Raw genomic sequence first — 23989 nt, 5'->3', positions numbered from 1 at the left:
TTTTGTTCTGCCGTGTAACACGAGCGAACGCGAAGAGATAGCAGATGAATAATTGTGCACTAGGCATATTTAAAATAATACATTTATTTCTTAGATATTATAAATTATAGGAGATTGCACATAATATATAATTTACTTTGACAAACACTCGTCTCGATGTGAGAAATATGATACAATTAATTCGCGCGTTGGAAAACAAATATTTTATATTTATTATCCAATATTTTATATTTAGACAATCTCGTGTCCGAAAAATTATTTGAAAATATTCGCGTATCAATATTCTCGTTATCGGAAGATATTTGTGTACGAGAGAAATACGCGTTATCCTGCTGTTTGAGAGTCTCGAATTTGTTCGCGCGACGTGGCACCAGATGCGAATTGGCATGAGTCATTTTTTTTTAGATGGATTCGAGGCTCATTATCGGACGCGGTAATCGGAAACTCTGATTCGACAACGTGTAACGACTCTGCCAACGCGACCGTCGCCAACGGACGCGATCGTTAACGTTAACCGCTCGCGTTGCGAAGCGTATTCATGCGTGGCTCAGCTGCACCTGATTACGTTAATAATGAACGCAATTGGCGCTCACCTGCGTGACTCGCCGAATGCGCTTTAATCTGTTTACCGATTGCTCGCCGACGGTGTTATCGCGCCGAATGCGCGCGAGAGCGCGAACGGCCGCGCGCACACATTCGGCGCGACACATCGATGTATGCGTGCTTAAATCGCCCACGATTTTGCCGATTGTTCGACTCGTCGCAAAGCCAATGATGTCGCGTTTGCTGCGCGATACCGTGCACCAGGAAGTAAAACGACGCGCTACGAATATCGCCAAAGCGGACTTTTTATTTTTCGCGACGTGATATGTCAAGAACGTGAGCCGCTTGGGGGAGCATAGGTATATCGGTGATTCCGCGCGTATATATTTTTTTATTTCTCTAAATGCACGAGGTATTAATATTTTTCGCGTGATTGTTATTCATCATGGTTTCATTATTTAAAAATTCTATTTTTTCCGCGTGACAGTTTAGCGATATTCAGCGATTTGTATTTGGCACGTGGTGTAGTAACGTTAAACGCGTGCCCGGATTATATCGTCTTCAATTGCATCTATAGTACGGTGGAGAATCATTTCGTGGTCTCTCGACTGTATAACGCGATAGTCGCGAAGCGATTATTCCAGCCTTATCGGCGATACACTCGGTGCGCAAATACTATCGAAACGCGTCAAGGGTAAACGGAAAATGGCGGAAGGATGCGTGAGAGCGGAAAATAAGATCAATTTCGTTGTGCGTTGTGTATTCACCGATCGTGTACAGCTGAGCCTCTCTTTCTCGCATCGCCGTCGCTGCTACTGTCGTCGTCGTCGACGGCGTCGGCTCGGTCAACCGTCGAGACTTTTCGCTCTTGTCGACTTCACGTCGTGTATTCCCGGCACGCCGCGGAAACAGCGGTGGGTTTATTTTCCGCGGAAAATCACAACGTGTCCGGATAATGCCGGTTATCGTGCGGCACGTTGAATACAATGCCTCGAGTACGGAGAGAAAGATCGGAAGCTGCCCCGCTTCCTGGCTCCTGTGTCGTCGTATAAATGTGCATTCGCTGCACACGATGGCGAGATCGCATTTTGGGTGCACAGCGGCCTCCGGCAAAAAGATATATAAGAAAACGATAGGGCGATACGACGACGTTTGCCTCCATTCGGAGGAACGAATTTTCCTCCGTGGAGATTTCAAGCAAAAATGTAAAAATAAAAAATCATTTAATATGTATCACTGTATAAACGAGCGTATTCTTTATAAATACATAAAAGAATAGAAAAGTATGTATATACGTGAGATTCTCTCATACGCCGAATTCTCCAATGAACCGTTCCTGAGCAATCGCCATTCGCATCGCGAGCAAGGCAATAAATTCAAATTTTATTGAATTATACAATAGGAGCCAGGAAGATCGTTTAAACTACACGCGAATGCTTTCACGATTCGGCAGCATTGAATTCCGCAGGTTGCAGTTGATTTTATATACACACAGACTCGTATTGCAAAATACAACGGTCTTAAAATAATCACACGTCTAATACTAATTTTGGATTTATTGCGATTAATTGTGGATATATTATATATCACTAAAATCATATTTTTTATATTATTACCATCTAACTCTTTAGCTCTACGAATGTTCAGCGAAGGTATCGCAATTCTGCGAGATTCGTCGATTATACGTTAGCAGAAAAAGTTCCGCGAGAAAGAATATTTGTCGTCGAAGACAGATTTCCGCTGGATGTCGTGCACGTAATATTCCATGAGAATATTAAACTTGGCGCTGCTTCAAAAGATTAATGATATCCTCACTGATTAAATACGTCTCGCTGAGAACACGCTATACGCTATCGCAGTTGTTACCTCAAGTATTTAAACATTCGACGATGCAGTCTGTCATGGAATGTAACAAATGTAATATCGCATCGGTACAAATTCTGGGCGATGGCACAAAGGGAAGTATTATGAGTTAACAAAGTATAACCGCGGTGATAAAGTAAGCAAACACTTAATTGAGGTTATTTGACGAACGTTTCATGTGGCAATTAATGAAACGTTCCGCGCGTAGCAACGTACGAAGCTATGTACCATCGAGTCTCGTAATTCGAGGTCGCGTCAGCATTTCAGCAAGGAGTTTAATTTAATCATACAGCGTAATTCTATTATCTCGCATCGTCGCTATTTCCGATGTTCCTCTGCCGTCAAACATTTTGCCAGTCGTGCACGCGAACCGAAAGTAATTGTAGGGACAGTGTACAGTCGGGACAGTTCCGAAATAGATGAAGTTAAGGGTGCTGGGTCTTAAAGGGTGCATACGAGAGAACATCAACGCCGTGGTGGATGGTCAAAGTCCGATAAATCATTTGACGCTCGCTCCCTGATGACATCCATCATCGATCATATCCGATACAGAAGGAAGAGATCGTTGACCCCGTGGTCACAGGCATATCCGAACCGATCGATTATCGATCGTTAAGTAGAGGCCCTTAATTATGGTCAATAACTTTGATGTGTGCTATTATGACGATATGGCGATTCACTTTGACGCATTCGCGGTAGCGTCGTGACAGCGATGTGTAACGCGTCTAACCGTTGTTTATCGATACGCTTATTTGCACTGCGAGGCTCCCGGTCTTTGACAGTAATACACGCGATGCAACAAGATAAATACTAATTGTTTGCTCATGCATGTTAAACACGTTGACTGCAGGCTTTTGGAATTACTCTAAGTTTGCACAGTTTGCGGATCTTTGTGAAATGTTTGTATTGCCGTTTGTAATAAGCATAGCTTCACTCGTTTATTATTTCATTTTACTCTCAATTTCGTAAAACTGCAGAAAGTGCCATTCATTGATTTCAAACGAGGAAGAAATTCGTATAAAAGTCTGTTGTCGTTTTACGATGTTACAACGATGTTGTATTCAAATCGGTACTTTAAACAATATGCGAGCATGTACGCGATCGTTTACTGTACTCGATCTCTTCCCCTCCAAACAATAGCATCTTTGGAAACAGATTTTATAAGAGAACACTCTCGTAACCGGCGGCAAAATGCGATATGAGGGCGAATCTGTTTCGTATTCAAAAGCGTTTCCCTGTTTCGTCTGCGGTTGCTCGCTCCGATCCCACTGAGACACTTAAATTCGATTCAAGAGGCAATGTAAAAATTGATTTACAAAGTGCTAGAAGGCACACGCTAATGTATAAAATATCAGCCAGGTACACGGGAAAACTGTCGTGGCCAGGACACGGGGGAACGAGAAACCGCGAACACGAAGACACGCGAATAGGATTCCGATAAAATCGCACTCCGGAAGCGGCTCGAACGAGATTAGGTGGGACGAACGATCGAAGCGGAATTGGCCTCCCTGGATCGATTTATTGCCTCCGGTGGCCTTGCCACGGCCTACAATCGCGGACACAAATAATAGGGAACGGTACGGACGGCAAATCTGCTCACATGAGCGTCTCGTTGCGCGATCGCGATTGTATGATCCATGTCTTCTTCGTGTACAGCCTCCGAATGGGCGAGCGACCGTCGTTTGTTGATCGATTGCCCGAAGTTTGCGTGTTCAAGATCGATTTACGCCCTACGAGGTGGATGTGTATGTACAATTATGCAACGATAGCGGTGATAGAGCGCTCGTATACCGCCCGCGGGGTTCATTTATCCATTGGTTCTTTGATCAGTTCGGACTCGATTTTACCTACGTTGGATGGGAGATTTGTCAATACGATTTGTCCCGTTTATCGGGAAGCTTTGCATGCGTCCTTGTTGGCATTTCCACGAGTAATCCTCATAAAACATCTCGGCTTCGCCTCTCGTCCGTTCAATCGTCCAGCGCTGCGCAGGATAACGCGGCTTAATCTGGCTTACGCTAACCAGTAGCATGAACACTCAGTTTTTGTTGAGCACATTAAAATGCGCATTATTTGCGCTCGCGGTATTTGCACAACTAGCGATAAGCATGCATTAGCCCGGTTTACCATAACTGGTTTGCAGCCACGTATAATCCAAATGCTAAATTGATCCTTAATCAGTAAAATATTATCAGAATACAAAATAATAGTTTAAAGAAGAGCTAGCTAATAGCTCTTTATCGAAAAGTTATAAAAACTACAATTTTTTTTTGTTCGCATAACAACACAATTGTACTCAATAATACAATTATAATCTTAATTTTACTTTATTTAATTTACCAAGAGTATTCTGCGATTTTTTTTTAAATTTACTGTCTTGTCCTGCGTCTTCAGCATTTATTTTGAGCGATTTTTTTTAATTTTTGGATTTGTCTGGTCGAAACTACGAAATTGACTTGGAATAAAAAAAGCCATAAAGCTTGTAAAAGTAGTTTGTCGTTTTTTGCGATCTAATAAGGATGTAAATATTGATTGGAACTAAAATGTAAAATACATTAATTCAATTTCATTATGTATCCTATTTTTATGCCAATTTTAATATGTCTTGTTTTATAACATTAAATTATATTTATTTGTATTACTTTATATTAAGTATTTTGTTTATATTATTATTAAATTTTTTTTTTGTGAAATGTTACAGGTGGATTTTTTAAAGTGGGTCCAACCTAATAAAACCCCCGGTGAAGTAAAAAACCCGGTGAGTTAAATGACATTTTTGTGATTTAATTTAAATAATTAGAAATATTTCTTTGTTTTTATCATATATCGTTATTTTCTAACTTGCTCTCATGTTGAAACACATTGACTAAATTTCACACCGCACGTTAGCGCCGTTAGACCCGTTAGCACAGAGATATCATCCGCAGAATGAGATTTATCAACCGCATTAACATGCGGCATTCACATAATTGGCGTAATCCCGCCATTGGAATTACGCTCGAAAGGGTCGCCGCGTGTGCCATTCAACGCGTGTTCAAGAAGGGGTATAATTGTGCTAGTTACGCGATACAATGAATGATGATGCTTAAGAGCGAGGGGGGGAAGGGAAAGGAGAAGGAGAAACAGGTTGCTCGCAATCCGATGCTCTCCTAGAAGAGGAATAGGAAACTGCTTTCCATTTATGCGCGTATTAATCACCCCATGTATTATTCGCCAGAGGTGTATCGAACGTAATAGCTTCGCAGATTACGAAAACTTTCATACACCTCATGCACGGGCACATTGTGCAACATTACTCGCAATTCGGGAGTGCATAAATGTACGTCGAAGTCGGGGAAGTTTCGTCGCAAAGTATCGCGCGCCGATCAACGGAGCGAAACAATTTTTAATTATCCCGCATGTCGTTGTACCTTTCGCGAATTACGAAATTAGCGCGATCCGATTAGTTGCAGTTTAATTAATTCACCGTCGCTCAAAGACACCATTGGCGACGACTTAACAATCCGAGAGATTTCCCATTATCCGCGCTGTGAGATAAAGACGCGGCTCTCTCGGCCACATTTCACAACGGTGCCCGTGTAAAATAGGGCGAGTAATCCGTAATACCATTGTTACCGCGGAAGCACAGCGCGAATATTATATTACGTCGGTGAATACAAGAACTCTGGTCGTTCTTTTGGGTAGAAACGATGCGGAGAAAGGGAGAAAGAGAGAGCGAGAGCTCGTATTACTCGCTAAACATGGTCGTGTATGCACTGAGCATTGCGCTTGGAGTCGGACAAAGTCGACGCCTCACGTCTCCCGTAATTGCGTACGTTTTCGCATTGTAGTAATCCGCTTTGAACGAACGCAGCGTAACGCACCATTCTTTGCAGGAATGTCTCGCGTTACGTTTCAATCTGGAAGCGTCGCATTTCACTCATTTCTGTGTACTATATTTGCTTTTTTTTTTTGTTCAGTAATCTCCCTTCCCATTTTCATTTTAATAATAAGCGAGTATTATCGCTATTATAATCGCTATAATTATCGCCTCATTTGATGCGGGATGAAATGTATTTATTATATTCTCGTGTGGGCGAAAATAGGGATGCGACTATAACGCAGTCGTTACATGCACATGGTATACAGACAGCACACGCAAGATTAAACGCACCTATGGGATGGAATAAGAACATTTTGCTATTACAGTATCGATATTTTTGTTTCCTAATAAGAGAAACATTTCAAGTCTCTTGAGACAGCTTGATTCAATTTCTGTGAAATCGAAAACAAACAAATCTAAGAAATATATGTTTTTTTATACGTATTATTTTTATATTTAAAAAGTGAATCATATCTTCGAAGTTAACTTGATATATTTTTGAGCGAATATCAGTGAGAGCATAGAAACAATTTTTTAAGTTTATTAAAAGTTTTATAATATTTACATTTCTTGTTTAATATTACATTATTAAAAATGTAAATATACAGCTAAAAAATTAAAACTTTCGTCATAAAATTTTAAAACTAAAACTTTTTTATATATATTCTTATATATATCTTTATTTTATATATTTTTTTATGATATCCACTCAAAATTCTTGTTATAAACTGTAGGGAACTCTCTCGTCTCTTTAAAATGAAGTGAAAATTCTAATTAGAACTACGAAATTTTAATGTTGGAGTGCTAGCTTTACACACGCGAGAAAATATAATAAATGCAAAATTTATTTTACTTGTACGCTCCGAAAGTCCAAAATGATTAAGAACTCTATACGATTTACTTGACGCCCATATTTACATCCTGTAAAATGAGAGAATGACTACGGTCGACGCGTTTGACAGTAAAATGGAAAAATAGCATCATTTAAAACACGACAGTAGCAAACACGAATACACACACACACACACACACACACACATACGAACATAGGATCATTTCTTTGTCTTAATTTGCATCGGTATGCATTTGCATCGACACGAGCGTGCATCGACATTGGCATCGCATTTATCACGCTGACGTGTTGTTTGTTTACCGTTCAGCGGCCAGTTTGCGGGGTGAGACCTGACCGTGACACGTGAAAATCGAAATTATTCTCTCGCGGGACGAAGTGCGAATAACCCGTTTTACTTTCGTCTCTAATAGTCTTTCGCTATAGACGAGAATTCGCGTAATTTGCCGTTCGCGCATCCGCTGGAATTAGGGATAAAATCCGCTTAACTTCTTTGCGACCACGTCCAAATCTTGTTTCAAAGGTATCTAACGGCGTATTTGAACCTGCTTTTTTCTGCGTCGCTCTCACCCCGTATCGCCCGTTTTGCCCGTTTTTCGAGAGCGAGCTAACGAGTTCGAGACTGATTCGACGTGGTAGTCTCTCGCGCGGTTTCTTGTTTCTCTAACTTCATTAAAATCTTCATTTTGAAAAAACCCGGATTTTTTTAAAAAAGCCCAGCCCAATGAGTTTTTTGGGTTGGGCCCATCTTGTCAAACCCTGGTGATGAAACATCTGAGATTTATTAGTTCATCGGAATTCTATATTACACGTCGCCTTAGACTTTATCATTCTATTAGCGCCATTAATTTTTTTTCCATTAAAAATGTGCTGTTTGCGCTATAAAGTAATATAAAAGAAAAATTGTTAGGCGTTATTGATTTCTCGGGGATAGAGACCGAGGTCCGTCGCGCTAAGGAAGACAAGGTAGATTCGTTTAGTCTCCGGACGACGACCTTAGTTTCTTCTTCAGGCGGGGACGTGAAAAAAGAAGCAACTCGGTTATGCAAAAGTGAGAAATTATGCAAAGTACTCGCAAGGTTTGACGCGACTGGTCGCTGAACAAAGGGTGGCGGACGCGGGGGCAAACAACGCAAGGTTGTACGGGGGGATGAGCGAGAGGAAAACTGGGAGGAGAAAACGGGACAGACGTCGGGAGTTGTTTTTGCACGACGGGTTATTCGGCGCGAAACTCTGACGCCACCCTTCGTCGTCGTCGTCGTCAGGCGTGGGGTTGAATTATCGGGCCGCGAAACAGGATCCTCGCGAGTCGAAACGCGTTAAATCTTAAGCTCCCCTTAATTCCAGACTTGTGTCGTGGAAGCATTTTGCCAGTGGATTGCGGACCGTGGTCGGCTATGTAAATTCTTTGGCGAGAATTCACATATAAGTGCCGGACGCGCGTAGTTTCTCGCGGCTTACCGGGCGAAACGAGATTCCTGAAGAGATATGCATCTGACGTAGATAGTGTTTATATTGAAATTTCGCGCAGAATATTGATGTAAAACAATAAGTGTACGACGATCGTATTAGCCGACACGAATTATAGATAAACAAGATGTTTTGGATTGTTTTACACATTTCGTATAAACGCACTTCTCTCACAATTACAAGTGTCTTATTTATTTAGATTGTTTTCTTTCACACCTTTATTTATAATTTGAAAAGAAACAATCTCGAATTCTTATAATTTACTGAAACATGTATTATTCTTCTTAAAGTATCGAGGTACAATTTACCGCACATTTCGTACGCTGCGTATTTCTTTGAAGAATCGTTTCACTCGATCGATCACTCAACAACTGCTCGACCGATCGCGTTCGCGTATCGGAGGAAAACGGTTTCTCAAGCGGCTGTTATTTTGAAAAACTTCTTAAAGAACTTGTCTTGCAGAATTAGCGGAAGACATGTGTAAGTTTGCAATCATCGTGAACTTAAGAAGTTTACTTCTCAGAGTTCAGTTACACGCAAGGTGGGGTCCGAAGGGGTTGCCAGTTGTAGAGCGTCCGGTTCGACCATTTGTAATTTTCCGCTCGATGTACCATAAGCTTGCTGGCATGATTCAGAGTACTTTCAGCTATTTGCCGAAGCCCGGCAGAAGATATTTCATTTTGTCGTGAAGGAGAAGGGGAGCGTCGCCTGCGTGAAGCGAAAACAGTATAGAGGAACCGAAGAATTTTCGGACAAGAAACTTGTAATACTCCGCATAGTACACCCTTTGTTAAAGCGCAGTAGATCCTTATTTTCCACATTGCATACTACAATGATAACGCAGGGTTTGAAAAAACCCGAGTAATAATATGCCGCAAATTTTTTTGTTATATCGTTATTACATTATTAAATTATATTTAATAATGTAATAACATTATTAAATTATATCATATTTTGCACAAAAAACAGTTAAGTATGCGTAAAAGTATGCATAATCTTCAGCCAACTTTTCGAGCACGTGCACGAGAATATTAGTATAGGAAAAAATATTTTAATAAGGGAGTTTGTGCTCGTAAATTTTATGTATGTATATATAAATTAAATGTACGAAGATATTTTTCATAAAACTGTGCATAAATGTAAATATTTTAATAACAACGCTGGAGACTTTAAAGAATTACAAAGATACCTCGACTATGCGAGACAAGATTTACGCTCGATCAGACTTTCACCAAGGAAAAATCGGTTCTAGATTGACCGAGGAATTCCTTGGATGTTGGAAAGTGGTTTGAGAGGCGCGGCCTGTATACATTCCCTAGGTACATTGCATTCATAGAGTAGCCGGCGAAGGAAGAGCGGTTCGTGCACCCATGAGCGCGAATATCCTGATTCCACGGCGTCGGGCATTGTGGCGACGGTTTTCTCCCGTTTCCTCCGCAGCTCCGCGTTGGTCCAACGGCAAGAGATCTTCTACCAGGGCGCGCCGAGCTCTCGGGTTTCGCCGGAAGACGGTACAAAAGCTCGCCGGACGGATGGTGCCAAGTCGGTAGCGCGGAGTGGCGCGGGAAGAATGGTCGCCAGCAAATACGCATGTTTTTTTTTCTCACTCTTTTTTCCTGCCCTTCTCTTTTGACCGTCGCCCGTGTATATTGTCGCTTTTCCTGACCTCGGACTTAATCTCGTTTCGTCGCGAGTGGCATGTGCTCTCCGTGCGGACGCATAGTAACATTAGTAACTAGGTACTACGAAAACTAAACGCCCGCAAAAATAAACGCTTTAATTTTTAATTGTGCTATAAGTATGCAAAAACTAACTGGTGGTTACATTGGTGAAATACATTGTATTATCACGCCTTTGTGACTTAATTTCCGAGTACTATCTTATTTTCAGTTTTATATCGGATAATAATTTATATATTTATCTACTGTATATTTTCATCATGTTTAATTTCGTGCGACTCTCGCGGAGGGGAAAACGTCCTATTTTTGTCTAATACTATTGAGATATTTTCTGTTAGATCATTGGGCGTCCCATATACTAAACGAATGTCTTCCGTTTGCAAATGAAACACCATGAAACGTCCGCGCAGCGATGTAGTGAAGGGGGAAAAGGCCGGTAATTCGCGTAAGGCTTGCTCAGACAGCCGGACGAATCGTTTGCACTGTGTCGCTACACGGATGCTCGTAGATATCGCGGTCGAAAGGTCAGCCGGTGATAAACGAGGCCGTTAATCTGCGCCCCGGATGTAAGAAAATGAAGTTTCCTTCCCGCGCGCGCCGCCGCGCTTTGTTTCGTCGGACGCGCGCTTTATCCCCCGTAAATTAATCTGGACTGCTAGCGTGCGTGCAGGTAAACCGGTAACCGCAATTGCAGCGGCTCATCTGGGACCGCTAAATTCGACAGAAATCGGCAGGCGCCGCAGAACGATATTAATATCGGATATCGCCTGAAACTGTTATTCATCTGTCGGTGATATTGCAAATCGATCGTATTCGAGGAAAGCATAACAAAATTGCCAGGCAATAAACCAACGTAGATAAAGATGTATTGTGTTTTGCATGGATTGTTTGATCGTTTATGTGCAACATGAAAATGCTTTTTCGGAACCGATTAAAATATTATTTTTTTCCCAGACTTGTTTTTTTTATTAATAGCAATTTTTATAAAACAGCATTTGGTCAGTGCATGTAGTTCATTTATTTTAAAATAAACTATTTGCATAACAAATAGAACAATTTTAAGTGTATATTCTTAATTAATTTTTATCATCTATTTGGTAATTATGAATAAAGAATATATATGATAAATATACGACAAAGAAATATTAATTTTCTATCGATCAACTTAATTATCTATTAATATTAATCTGCCGGTCTGCAGTTTCAAATTTTTAATTGACGATAAACGCATTACAATCCGTAACAAACTTTATTTCAAAATCAGGCAGACAAAGGCTGTTAGTCGACACGGATATTATTCATGCGTGAGGATCAGCTAACTTGCGCATCGTGAACCTTGATATAATCGAATGGTTTATCGGTATCGTATAAATGTCACTTCATTCGTGCATGATACAGTTACAAATACGTGGTTCGACAGATGAATTTTTGCTCAATCCTTTGCGCAAAATCGAATATACCGCATGTTATCCGATGCTATTGCAACATTATTGCAATGTATCGTGTGATATAATATGGTCTTTTTGAGTTTTATGAATTTTTATTTTTTATAATTTACTAACACGGTGAGTTTTATTGAGTTGGGCCCATGATGTCAAACTCTGCATTATACTTTAATTATACCAAGACATGGCACAACAGGAATAATTTCGCTCTCTCGAATAGATTAGACAGGACTTTCTATATATTATCTCCCGGTAAATGAGTAATTTTGTAATGTAAATGAAATAACGGCACAAAAATGACAACGTAAAAACATTTGTCGACGTGTTTTAATCCCGTCTGGAATATAAAGAGCATTTTATTCGGTCCGCTTTGCACCGCTAAATAATCCAAAACGTCAATTTCCCGTAGCCAAGAGTACTTTTTCGCTCGGTCGCTCGGACCGCTTTTGTGTCGACTTCAAGTTACTTCCGCACCGCGGAAACTGAGTTTTCCTGCGCGGTCTGTCGGATCCATACCTACCCGAAAGGGATAGAGAGAACAGCGAAGGTAATATCGCCGCGATGAAGCCTGGAAGTAGTACATCAGGCGTCGTAAACGGTCGGCGCATTGCAAATTGCAACACGCTTTTAGGAAAATTGCGACATAAACACTTATAAATCACATTTGCTGGTAGCGTAAAAAAAACGACGCTAGAGTAGTAAACGCTGAATAGTAATTAACAACTATTGCGTAACGTACGTAGTAACAAAAAATATTATGGAATAAAATAAATTTGAATTTTAATGAAAAATAAATGTATCGTTTAAAAAAATGATAAAATAGATTATATCAGCGACTCGATTTACCTAACACAGTTGAGGCAAGCTCTAACAATATCTAAATAACTTTACCGTATCTATTTTTCCTTCGTGAACAATCGTGATTAACGTTTCTCTACTGGTAGAATGCTTGTCTAGCAACGAAGAAGACATCTACGACAGCGAGTGCGCATGTTTCGAATACACGTCCTTAACTATTTCGCCGGTCGTTCGCCCGCGCAAGTACGCGCGCGCGTATCATTCAATTTGTACACGCACATCACGTACACGCGTTCCCACAATAGGCGCTTGTTACAACGTGTTAATATCCTTGCAACGCGCGCGACGTGTAAGGAAGATCGCAGACGGTGTTACGAATTTACCACGGCAGACACTGACGCGTATGGAAAGCGCGTCTTTAGAGTGCATTATGCATGCGCGACTCCTCGCGTTTTCTGTTATAAGAGAAATATAATCTCGCTATTTGGGACGTTGCCACCATTTCTATCTCCATAATGTTTCGCAGTGACATCCGCACCGTTTGCGACGCCGTATGCGTGTGTACCATAAAATCGCCGAAACATTTGTTTTGAGAATGCAAGGGAAAACGGTATCTCCGACGTCACACGATATTTTTGCGAGGATAATTGGAAACGCGCGAATTTTATAACATAGTTCAACAAATCAATCATAATTCAGTGTTTACTAATGTGCGTCTTCGCGGGTTAGCACCAGCTGTGCCTCCCCCTTCTCTCCCTACTGAAAATCCACTAACGACCATTACCACTCGATTAATGGTTGTTTAATAGTATTTGGTAGTCCATTCCCAATGATTAATAGTCAAAATTGTAAATAATACTATGAAAAAAAACATACACGCGCGAAGTTAGTCCTTCCTTTCGTAAAGTATGGTTTTCCAGATTGCGTCAGTAATCATAACTACAAATATTCATTTGGTGGTTATTTACTAACGTTTGGTAGTCCATTTCCGATGATTGGTAGATAAAGTTGTAAATAATAATATAGAATAAAGACTTACGCACGTGAAGTTAGCCTCCCCTTTCGCAAAATATAACTTTCCAATATTAAAAATTGTTATAGAGAGAGAGAGAGAGAGAGAGAGAGAGAGAGAGAGAGAGAGAGAGAGAGAGAGGGAGGGAGAGACAGAGACAGAGAGAGAGATTTTTTCATCAATATAATACATAAAAAATATTTTAAATATTTGGTTTTAATAATATATTTCTAAGAGAATCGAATTGGTTCAGACATCTTTGATGATTGTTCTGAAGAAAAATCTAGAGATTTTGTATTACATTTTCCACATAAATACAGACATTTTAAAAGAATTTTGAATATTTTTTAACAGACTTGTGACTGCTTTATGGCAATCGCCATAGAATATTTTTTGGACTTGGCAATTTCACATTGGTCGAGATATGGTGCACGAAACTCATTTAGTTCCGTCGATGTATCAGGAGAGCGGCAGCGATATCGGGTATAGAAAAGCGCGGGTGTTTACCATCGAATTTGCATTGTAAAAGGAAAGCGGTTGCGCGATTTTGCATGAAAACCTCCCATACGATTGCGAGAGTGGGCTTCCAATCGTGCATAATTCAGGTTTCCACCTCCGCTCGTTTCTGAACTCTCTCTTTCGCTACCGATTCCGCAACCCCCGTCTGAAAAACCGTGCGGAACGGGAGATAAACTCCGGGCAGTATTTTATTGGCTGGGTGACTTACCCCGCTGCAAGTAATTTATGTTTTGAATATGCTAAAACTCCCCTCATAAATATGAAACAAGTGTCACGGGTGTCGTCGTGAAGATAACGAATTTTACAGACGAATCCGTCTCTTAGTATCTTTCCGTTCGTTTGAGCGTCTTCGACACGGTGCGGCGCAGCAATAGATAAATGTCGTTACGTGGTAATGCTGATTTATTTCTGTATTCTATATAATTGTTAATTTTTAATTCTTTTTCTATAAACGTAACGCAATAAAAAGCACTTTTGCATCTGAAATTATTTAACAGACTAAATACTTGAAGCAAGAAAGCATCTTTCTATAATTCACCATTATCTAAAGCCTGGCTTTAGATAGAACTTATTATTTAAAGCGAATTCTATGAATGATGGATTTAGTCCATTCTGGCTGCGTTTTCGGCTTTTGTTCTCCCTCTCGTCGTCCGAATAATGCGTATTCCTGCGTAATCGTCCTTGTCACGTTCGCTTCGACGTAAGTGATCGAGGGGTCGACGCGAACGCGGCTTTGCAATCCGGCCGGGTCCCAAAGTGTACCTTCCTCAAAGTTTACGGCGTCGATCATCACCGAGAGTCACTGCGGCTCTCGATCTCCGTCACCGATGCGCGATCGATGATGAACGCACAGGATACGTATAATCGGATTAAATAAATTGATGGATGGACGCACGGCGGCGGTTTGTAAATCCCCGAGGGGAACGGGGGTAGAAGGGGCACCGCGTGACGTACGCTGTAAAATAAATCTGCGTGCAGGGGCGCGAATTACGGCTGTGTGCGTGCGCTTCCATTCTGTACGTGCGTACACGTACGTGCTACCACTACCAACTGCCATGGTGCAGCTCGTACTCCCGGCTGACATTAATTCTTGGTCGAATTGTGTGTACCCGAATCGTCGCCACAGTGGTTTATTACCGTTAATCATATTTGTTACGAAGTGCAATTGCATTCAAGCCGGTCAATATACAGGTAATCTCGATCCGTTTAAAGATATTTCCACGCATTTGACCGCCACGTTTGCTCTTTCGTATACGCGCGATTCACTCTCGCGAGATAATTTAAACAAATATAATATTTTGAGACAGTGATGCCCAGTCTCACTCTTGTACACTTTACATATTTCTTTTTAACCAAGACTAATTATTTTTACACACTATTGTGCTTTCTCTTTTCCGCCGTCTTTTTCTTTTGCCGTATTTCTACAATTATTCTATCGCGAAATTTCAAATGTCGCAATCCTGCCGTATATAATCGCTTGAGCGCAAGGAACTACATTGGCGTAAATCAGCTCAAACGTTCCTTCAGTATAATCTTAATGGAATTAACCCCGTAGCTCTATTATAGTTTCACAGTCCCGCGCGTCGTAGCCTTGCTTAATTGCATGAAATATAGACGAGAAGGAATTACGCGCAGCTCAGCGATAAATAATTATTCAGCTCACGCATCGGCGCGTATTATTAACATTAATTTAACCGTGGCCATCGACAGGATGCACAAATACTTCCTTGCTTGCCACAACCCTTGATTATAATTTTACGATAATCATCTTCATTATTATTTTCACGCAAATTAACGATTAATGCGCCATTTATCGATTAACTATCATTTTACGCGAGTATCGACACACTTTCATAATTAATGTTATCGGTATTTGACAACATTGCACAAATATTCTATATCCCTTATTACATTCTTGATTAGCGTTTTACCGGCGATTGTCTTGATTGTTTATTCGCGCAGATATTTTTGACAAAATCCCAGCGACATAGTAGATCGGTGGTGATAGCGGCGTGTCGACGAACCGGTGTAACTTTCATATAATGAGTTCATGTAACAGCAAACCCGCCGCTCGTTCGTTCGTTGTGCACGTTTTCATTACCCCATAAAACATCACTCAACTCTCAACCGTGGTTACGGCGCGAACACGAGGTGTTCAGGTGTCGGCACGCGTATCCACTTTTCCGCTGTTGTATAAAAGCGCTTACACATCGCGATTTAGGACCGTTCTGAAGGGCCTTCTGTGAATTATACGGGCGCATAATGCGCCCGCCGAGGCATCTCTTTCAGCTACAGGTTTAAAAAAAATACGAGAGACAGGAAAAATTAGAGATATCAAAAATAGCGCGTTCAAAAAAATTTTTTTCTCCCAGGTGTTGCCATACTTCAATTCAGTTATTTCGATTATTTACAGAGATTCACGTATTTACGTTCTGTACTAAAACTCATACGTGAAATGTAATTTCGTAGGGGGATATCGTACGGAGAAAGAGAGTACGCGGGATTTGTAAGCACGAGAATGTTAAATAACGGTGGGAATGTTGGTTTAAAGCTTTTAGGAGGGGACGGGGGCGCGGAACCGCAGAACATTGATCTCCGTTTAAAGTCGCTATCGCGAGCGCGAAAAACATTCCGTGAAACGCGAGTGCCCGGCAGTTTATTAAACGCGCGACGGCAAATGAAAAATATCTAACCAGGTTGGGGCAAATGTTTCGTTCGCACCGTACATCGCCGAGCACACGAGAGTGTTTCACACAGTTTACAGAAGAGTTCTACATATCTCTTCTGCTAATATCATTGGCGCGAAAATTCGCTTATGTAAGCCGCTATTCAGAGACGAGCCATTATCGTGCTCCGCGATTTCTCGCCGTAGTAAATCGATTCATCACATGCGCGCAAAGCTCTCTACGTGTATCTTTCAACTCGGTAAAAGCTGGAGAGTACGTTTACAAGATTTATGCGTGTACTACATTTAATACGATTGGATAATTTGATTTTTCTACTGAACAAATTCATTACTTCTTTTATTTCTACATAATTAATATTCCTTTATGTTTGCAGTAAATACATATAAATATAATTGTATCTGCATATTTATCTTTGATTGATTATCTTATGAATCACTCTCTGTATCTGTGTCTCTCTTTCTCTCTCTCCTTTCTTCTATCTTTTTCGACACACAAATACGAGCGAATAAGAGTTTCGCGAAGATAAGCGAGGATAAGGATAAGAAACTCCGTATTTTCCATCCCTGCACAATGAAAGCGTTGTGCTCGGTGATAGGTAGGAGAGATTAAGTGCCATTAATACGACTCGCTAAAATACGCGCGTAGAGTTCTGGCATAGCCGCGCCAAGTAAAATCGCCTAATCTGTTACCAACGTCTGACCGCTCGTATTTTTCGAGGAAGCGGCTACAAGGATCTACAAACACCGTAAATCTGCGTCTTCCTTTAGCTTCTTAACCCGTGCCACCGCGTTCCCCCGTCGTCGACCGAGAAGCTGGATATCGATAAGGGTATAGCGCGGCGCGCTCCTCGCACGCGGAAGCTTTTTTTCGCACAGGCACAAATTTATGAAATTCCCTTTATTCGTTTCTCTGTCCGATTTACAATCGATTCGCGCGTCCTCACGGGCGATATTTCACGACGAGCGCTCTCGTATTTGCCTCGCGAGATTGCCTGTTAAATTAAATTCAACTCGAGGTGTATTTTATCATGTTGCCGCGATAATACGCCGCGGAGGATATATGTGTAAATAATGCATTTAAAATTCAGTCACGTATACCTTGAAATTGTAGCCGCGTAAGTGATAAGTGTTTAGTCTCTCTAATCGTCGCAAAACTGATATCTTAACTTAGCACGCCGGTAAACCGCGCGCTCGGCGTCGACGAACTTTCCTAGAATATATTAGCATGATCCCGCGCTACATATTGTGGGCTGTAACAGGTTACAACAAAACCCATGGGATTAGTTTATTTATCACGTGGAGAGTTGCGGAATTTTGATACAGCCAATTTACAGAGAAACGCGAAATTTTAATGGATATTGAGCTCTCAAGGCAGCTAGTATAATATATAACCAATATAACTCGCGAGCTTTTAATACGAGAACAAAGTACAAAGAGCTGTTTGCGATTTTAATCGGTGCCTGGAAGCGAAGAGCAAAGAGCATGGTAGTGAAAGTACCCGCGTATATGCGCATATTATGAAATATACATATGTATATGTACATACATGTATTTGGCTGCATTTATAATTTTCTCTTCCCCTGAGACTAAAAATGTGCTTTATCTTAGTCGCGTTTGTGTCGACGTAATTCGCACGATTTAATTACCGAGCGAGTCGAAACGAGTGTCGGAGGTTTTACATCGGCGAAACATCGTTTTCCTAGCCCGGAGCGATTTTCATTTCGTGTTAATCACTTCGCAGCGCTACTCTTTACTTTGGCGGACCCGTTTTTCACGGGAATCGATAAACGCCAGTTATAGAACAGTGAGCAGTTCCGTTTAGCGAAGCCGGTAGATATAACAGCGAATGCAGAAGTGAGCGTGGTATGAAACAATAGTGGCTTGTTTTGATAAAAAATACACATTGTAATTTGCCTTCTGGTTTGAACGTTTAATCGAACCACGAGGATATTTTAAACAGTTTTATTTGTACGTTGTGTCTCAGATTTTTAATTCTAATGACAAGTTTTTCGACGTGTAAAAAGCTTTTAAAGTAAAAAGTATGGCTATGGGAGAATAAGAAATTAAATTATGAATAATCGCTTTTGTAACATTTATCTTAAAAAATAAAAATTATAGAAATATCTGAAATTTTTTATTTTTTGACAAAAGTTATTCTTTCCTGCTGACAAGAAAGAAAATGTATGAGTACAAGAGTGATGCCATGACTCAATGAAAGCGGTAGAGCAAATCGGATGACGTTTTAATGGAATCTTATTCATTTTCACTTCTGTTTTCGTTGTTTACCATTCGAAGTATCCTCTCACTCGCAATTTTCTCCCTCTAAATTTACTGCGATTCAAAGTTGGCGACCTTTCTATTTAAATTTTACGTAATTCATTTTTACATAATTTAATATTTTTCAACGATGTACATACACGATATCCTATAATGGGAAATATGTTGCGGCGAACAGTTTCAAACATGACATTTGGCATATCGTATTCGCGAAAGCTGCTCAAATGTTACAGCAGACATTTCGCTGTTCATTCATGCAAATAAATTACATCGACACGTAATAGTCGTTGGCATCGCCGTCGAAGAGCAATCGCTCCGATTGCATCGCCCGACTGCTCTCGAGTACATCTCGCCCGGGTTTCAGCAGCTATAATTGTCCTCTTCCCTTTCCGTGGACATGTCCGAAAATGGCGACCGTCAACTCGCTTGAATAGACGCGAGCACCTCAATCGATCCCTTATTCGCTGCTCGATGTCGGGGCGATTAATTGATCAACTGGCCGGCGGGACGGCAAGGTCGTTTGTCGGAGACGTTGTTAGGGTCTCTTCCGAGGATCAGTCGGGGATCCTCCGCCGTATCGGTCCGCCCTGGTATCCCGCCGAATCCCATTGCTTCTATGCGCGCGGTACGGCAATACCTCTACGTTGACGGAACGCGGGAGATGGCGGTGCCGGTGGATCGTCGTATAACTGACGTTGTCGTAACTTCCGGCAAATTGACACAACGCGACGCGACGCGACGCGACCGACCCAATAAGCACCAACACAGGAATATCACCGGACTGTAGGTATAGGTATTCTTGCGCCGGACAGATTGTGCTGATAACATGTTATTGGGAAAGGGCCGACATCCGCGCTGCATCTCCCACGGCCAGAGGGAAACAGCTTGCAAGAAACGGTCGTTCATGTGCTTCCGACATACAGGTTGTTCCAGATTTCTTTCGTTCCTTCCTATTATCCGTATTTCCTCCATTTTTGTTAAATTGGAGGAGACTTTTTTGTTACAAAAATGAAGCCAAGCATTGAAAATTTCCAAGTTTTACGCAGAAAACTAACTGACTTGGAAAAATTCTATATTTTGTTTAATTTTTAACGAGTTTTGTTATTCGTCGGAGATTTTCGATATTTCTCCAATGGTTCATCATTGATCTTAGATTGATATTGCCATTTTACAACGGGATATTGTCCGCTAACGGAGATAGTCGGGACATCGTGGAATCCATTTACAGGTTATTGCTGTTATAATCATGAAAACGTGAATGTCCCATAAGAGAAAGAATAGGATACGTTGTTGCGTCAAGCAAATCAAACTCAAAAGGAGTGTATTCAGGAATTTATTTGCGTTTTTGTACTTTCACAGATATTAACTTTAATGAAAATCTTGTACGACTTAAAGATATTTTTCGCATGGAGGAAATGCTTATGCGAGTGTTCGTTCTCTCCATCCTCCGATCCGGAACAATGTCTCTCTCCCGTGGCGTTCGAATAATTCAGGAGGAGGAGGTGATCGCCCATGGCGATAAAAATAATGCTCGGCTTGTTGTAAACAGCGCGTAAATGAAAGAGATACGAGATGGCAGTTAGATAGTTAGCGGAATCTCTTATTTTGCCTTCTCTACGCGAGCTCTCATAAACTCAAACTTTTCTCAGCTTTTTTCAGGACTCCCAGCTCTTCATGTCGCTTCTCAACCCCTTGCTTTCTTTTTTCTCTCTTCGTTAGTTACACTCTGTCACTTCGTTTTTATTAAGTTCTCTTGTATTCTCTCTTTGCGAGTTACTTCTGCATTTTTAGACTATAGATCCGTCATTATTATAAATCTGTCTCGTGCGTTAACGCAAAATTAACGAAAGTACGATAGTTATTATCAATAAGAATTCAAAAAAAATTAGTAAAATTATTACAGAACAATTTTTGTAATATTCTTTAATTCCAAAATAATATATTGTCATTCCGTATATTAAACGTATACGCTATTAGGATTGACTTAATCAAACACAATGTTGAAATCTTGAGATCGTTTTTATCGTCACCGTATTTGTATGGTGGCTGGTGAAGAGGATTGTCGTTATTTTGTCACAGCAAAAAAAAACGATCCTCACGAGATATGCCACCGAGTCGATGGCCGCGTTAAACCGATTGATCGCGTCTAACGCAGGAAAGTCCGGAGAATGCCGAATGGCGTGGCTCGTTAATTTGAAATGGTGTTCGACGCGGAACACGAGGACGAAACGAAACCGGGCCACGGTACTAATCACGTTGGGGATAATGAAAAAGTTAATTGAGCCTCACTCGCGAAATGCCCGATTGGCATCGCGCTCGACAGCCGCTACGCTAATCTAAGCTGCGAACCGGTTGCGGCATAGTGTGCGCACATGTTGGGATACAGTAAATTGATGGGGAAACTTTACTTTATCTCTTCGGCGAGCGCTGGGCATGAATATTGATGGTCGCGCAAAATGCGCGTGTTCTCGTGTCGCTATTATTGTATATTATGAACGCTAATGGATCACGATCGAATATTTGTAACATGATCCCGGCGATACATCTCGGCATTAATCGAATACATCGCCGATAGTAAATAGTAAACTGAAATAACCATTTATGTGTACCTGTTGTATCAAACGCACAGTGAATAAATCACGAAAATTCTCCAACTTTCGCAACAATTAATTAATTTAATCGCGAAACGCGATAAGCTTACGAGCAAAAAAACATTAGAGATACGAAGTAGAATTTTATGAGATTTTAAAAGAGAGATAATTGAGTTCCCCCGTAATGAATTACGTATAAATTATGTGGAATTTAGCTTCCAGACTTCCTCTTTATACTTGAATATTAATTAAATATAGATCATTTCGTATTAATCGATGATTTTTCACAGTTTCCGCAATTGTTGCGAAATCCATTCAAATCGAGATCAATTGATATTTTTCGTAAGTGATACAGTTACGTTTTAGAAGGCTAACTTACCGTTTTTCAGTGTTAATTGCACATTGCGAGTTAATTAATGATAAAAGCATTGGTCAGTCAGACACTGGTCTGGTTTGCGTCCGCTCAAATGTGTCCGCTTTTTTCCTCCCGAGATTAACGCATCTGGTATTTGGCAATGCCAAGGTGCGTTTCCTTGTACAATCTATGTGGTAACATGGTCTATGCTTTTTAAAGTTATAGCTTCGGCGAACGGTACCAGTGCTGCATGTTCAACAAAGTTATCGCTACCAGCTCGTATAACAAATGCGCGTTTCAAATGTTCGCGCCTGCACACGTACGCATTCGCTGTTACACACATCCTCGTGTACACATGTATGTACACGCATAACTGCCATCACTTCAAATGCACATCACTCGGATTTCAGTTGTTTCAGCGTTTCAGTGTCGATTGCATACCTGACGCCTAGGGCGTTACAGAAGTGCTGAAGGAATTCAAAAACAAAAACGCGCACAATTGATACAGTTACGCAATAATTGTGAAACTCTTTTATATCAATAGCGCGAGTGGAGAGTAAAAATTATAAATCTCGAATATTTTCTCTTTAAAAAAAAATGTATCTAGTAAACGTTATACGTTTTAATTAAGACAAAATAAACCTAGGATTTAGGATAATTTGCAGCATTTGCAGATTGAGCGTTCTGTATAAGGATTAATGCGCAAACTGTTAGGTTGCATGCTTTTGATGCATGACAGAATAATAGTTTGGTAAATTGGCAGGCGCCGTCTGACCAAAGCAAGGATACTCCCCTTCCACTGTCACATGTTTCAGCGAGATCTTTTGTAGAGCTTACAGAAAGAGAGCAAAGAGGAAGATCGACAACGTTGAAAATAACGACGACGCCAAGTGTCGTGAAACGCGAGCGATATCTCATTCGCGCGATAAATCTGGACAGTAACGAGAAATCGGTTTAGTTATAGCACGTCGCAAAAGCAAGTCTGATGGAAATCGTGCATCGTTCGGAGAGCGTGTCGATCGATCGAGTCGCTCTTTCTCTTGTATCCTGCCTCTTTGAACTTCCGTCATGAAACGGACATACCGGGATACGTTAAAATGGATCTTGTAACGTGTGCACAATGTTGATCCGCAAATATAGTCCATTCAGATATCGAATGTCACGCCCTGAATTATGGAATTGTAGCGAACGGCATGCTTTCTCGAAAGTATTAACAAAGAGGAATTTGATTCTTTAAATATGTTATATCTGAGATGGAGCTTGAAGAAAATTCAGATTAATTTTTATTGAAATATAAATCACAAGGTATAAATTGTTCTGTAAAAACGATCGGTAATAAAACGAACCATTTTTTAATATTAATTTGTACTAAAAAAATTAATAAGAATTTTTTGGCAAAAAGAAAGAGTCTTTCGAGTCTTGTGATATTAAATAAGACTGGTTAGAAACAAATATTAATTCGGGTAATAAAGATTCTTTAACGTGAGGAATTATCTTGTGCCAACCGCGTACGTTGTATATGTTTGATCGAAAATTGAATTTTCTGTATACATTAAGGGCTGATACTGTATCTCCTTTGTGTGGCAAACATATTTCTCGCCGTTACAAAGTGACACGTACTGGTTTACGAGGCAACACACACTCGTCCACGCTACTCAATTGGTGAAATTATTATTCCATCCATTAAGTGCAGCGTCTTTGATGCGTTCGAGGTCGCTCTCTCGCTCGAGCGCGAGCGAAGAAGGACGTGTCGCCTTTCGCGTAACGAAATCAATGCTCAAGGCGCAGGACTCGGAGCTCCGGCACGGTGCTTTCGTCGAGCTTCTCCTTCGTCGTCGTCGCCTCCGCCGGCCGGAAACACCGTATCGCCGCGTCGATACGGTCAAAGGAAAGTCAGGAGAGAACGACGTCGCGTAGCGAGGACAGAAAGGCTCTTTCGTCCTTGTTTGCGAGCTCTAGGGAGAGTTCTGTCACTCGCATATACTACGGAGTAGTGTAGCGCGATGCATTGCCACCGTTCCCCAGTCTTCTACTCGCAA

At 40.9% G+C, this 23989-nt stretch overlaps 1 protein-coding gene across 1 annotated transcript in view; it reads left to right on the top strand.

Annotated features, from left to right (window-relative positions):
- The window catches only part of LOC105454843 (protein NRDE2 homolog), a 228854-nt gene that overhangs the window by 40829 nt on the left and 164036 nt on the right, over positions 1-23989 (top strand). Inside the window, exon 4 of the mRNA XM_011697791.1 lies at positions 5108-5164. The gene's annotated coding sequence lies outside the window, so the exon portion shown is untranslated. The remainder of the gene's footprint in view (positions 1-5107; positions 5165-23989) is intronic.

The sequence above is a fragment of the Wasmannia auropunctata genome, unplaced genomic scaffold (assembly GCF_000956235.1).
Source record: "Wasmannia auropunctata unplaced genomic scaffold, wasmannia.A_1.0 LD336116.1, whole genome shotgun sequence".
In the NCBI taxonomy this organism is placed as follows: Eukaryota; Metazoa; Arthropoda; class Insecta; order Hymenoptera; family Formicidae; genus Wasmannia; species Wasmannia auropunctata.
Note: the sequence above shows the minus strand (reverse complement) of the source record. Positions and strands in the feature narration are given on the sequence as shown.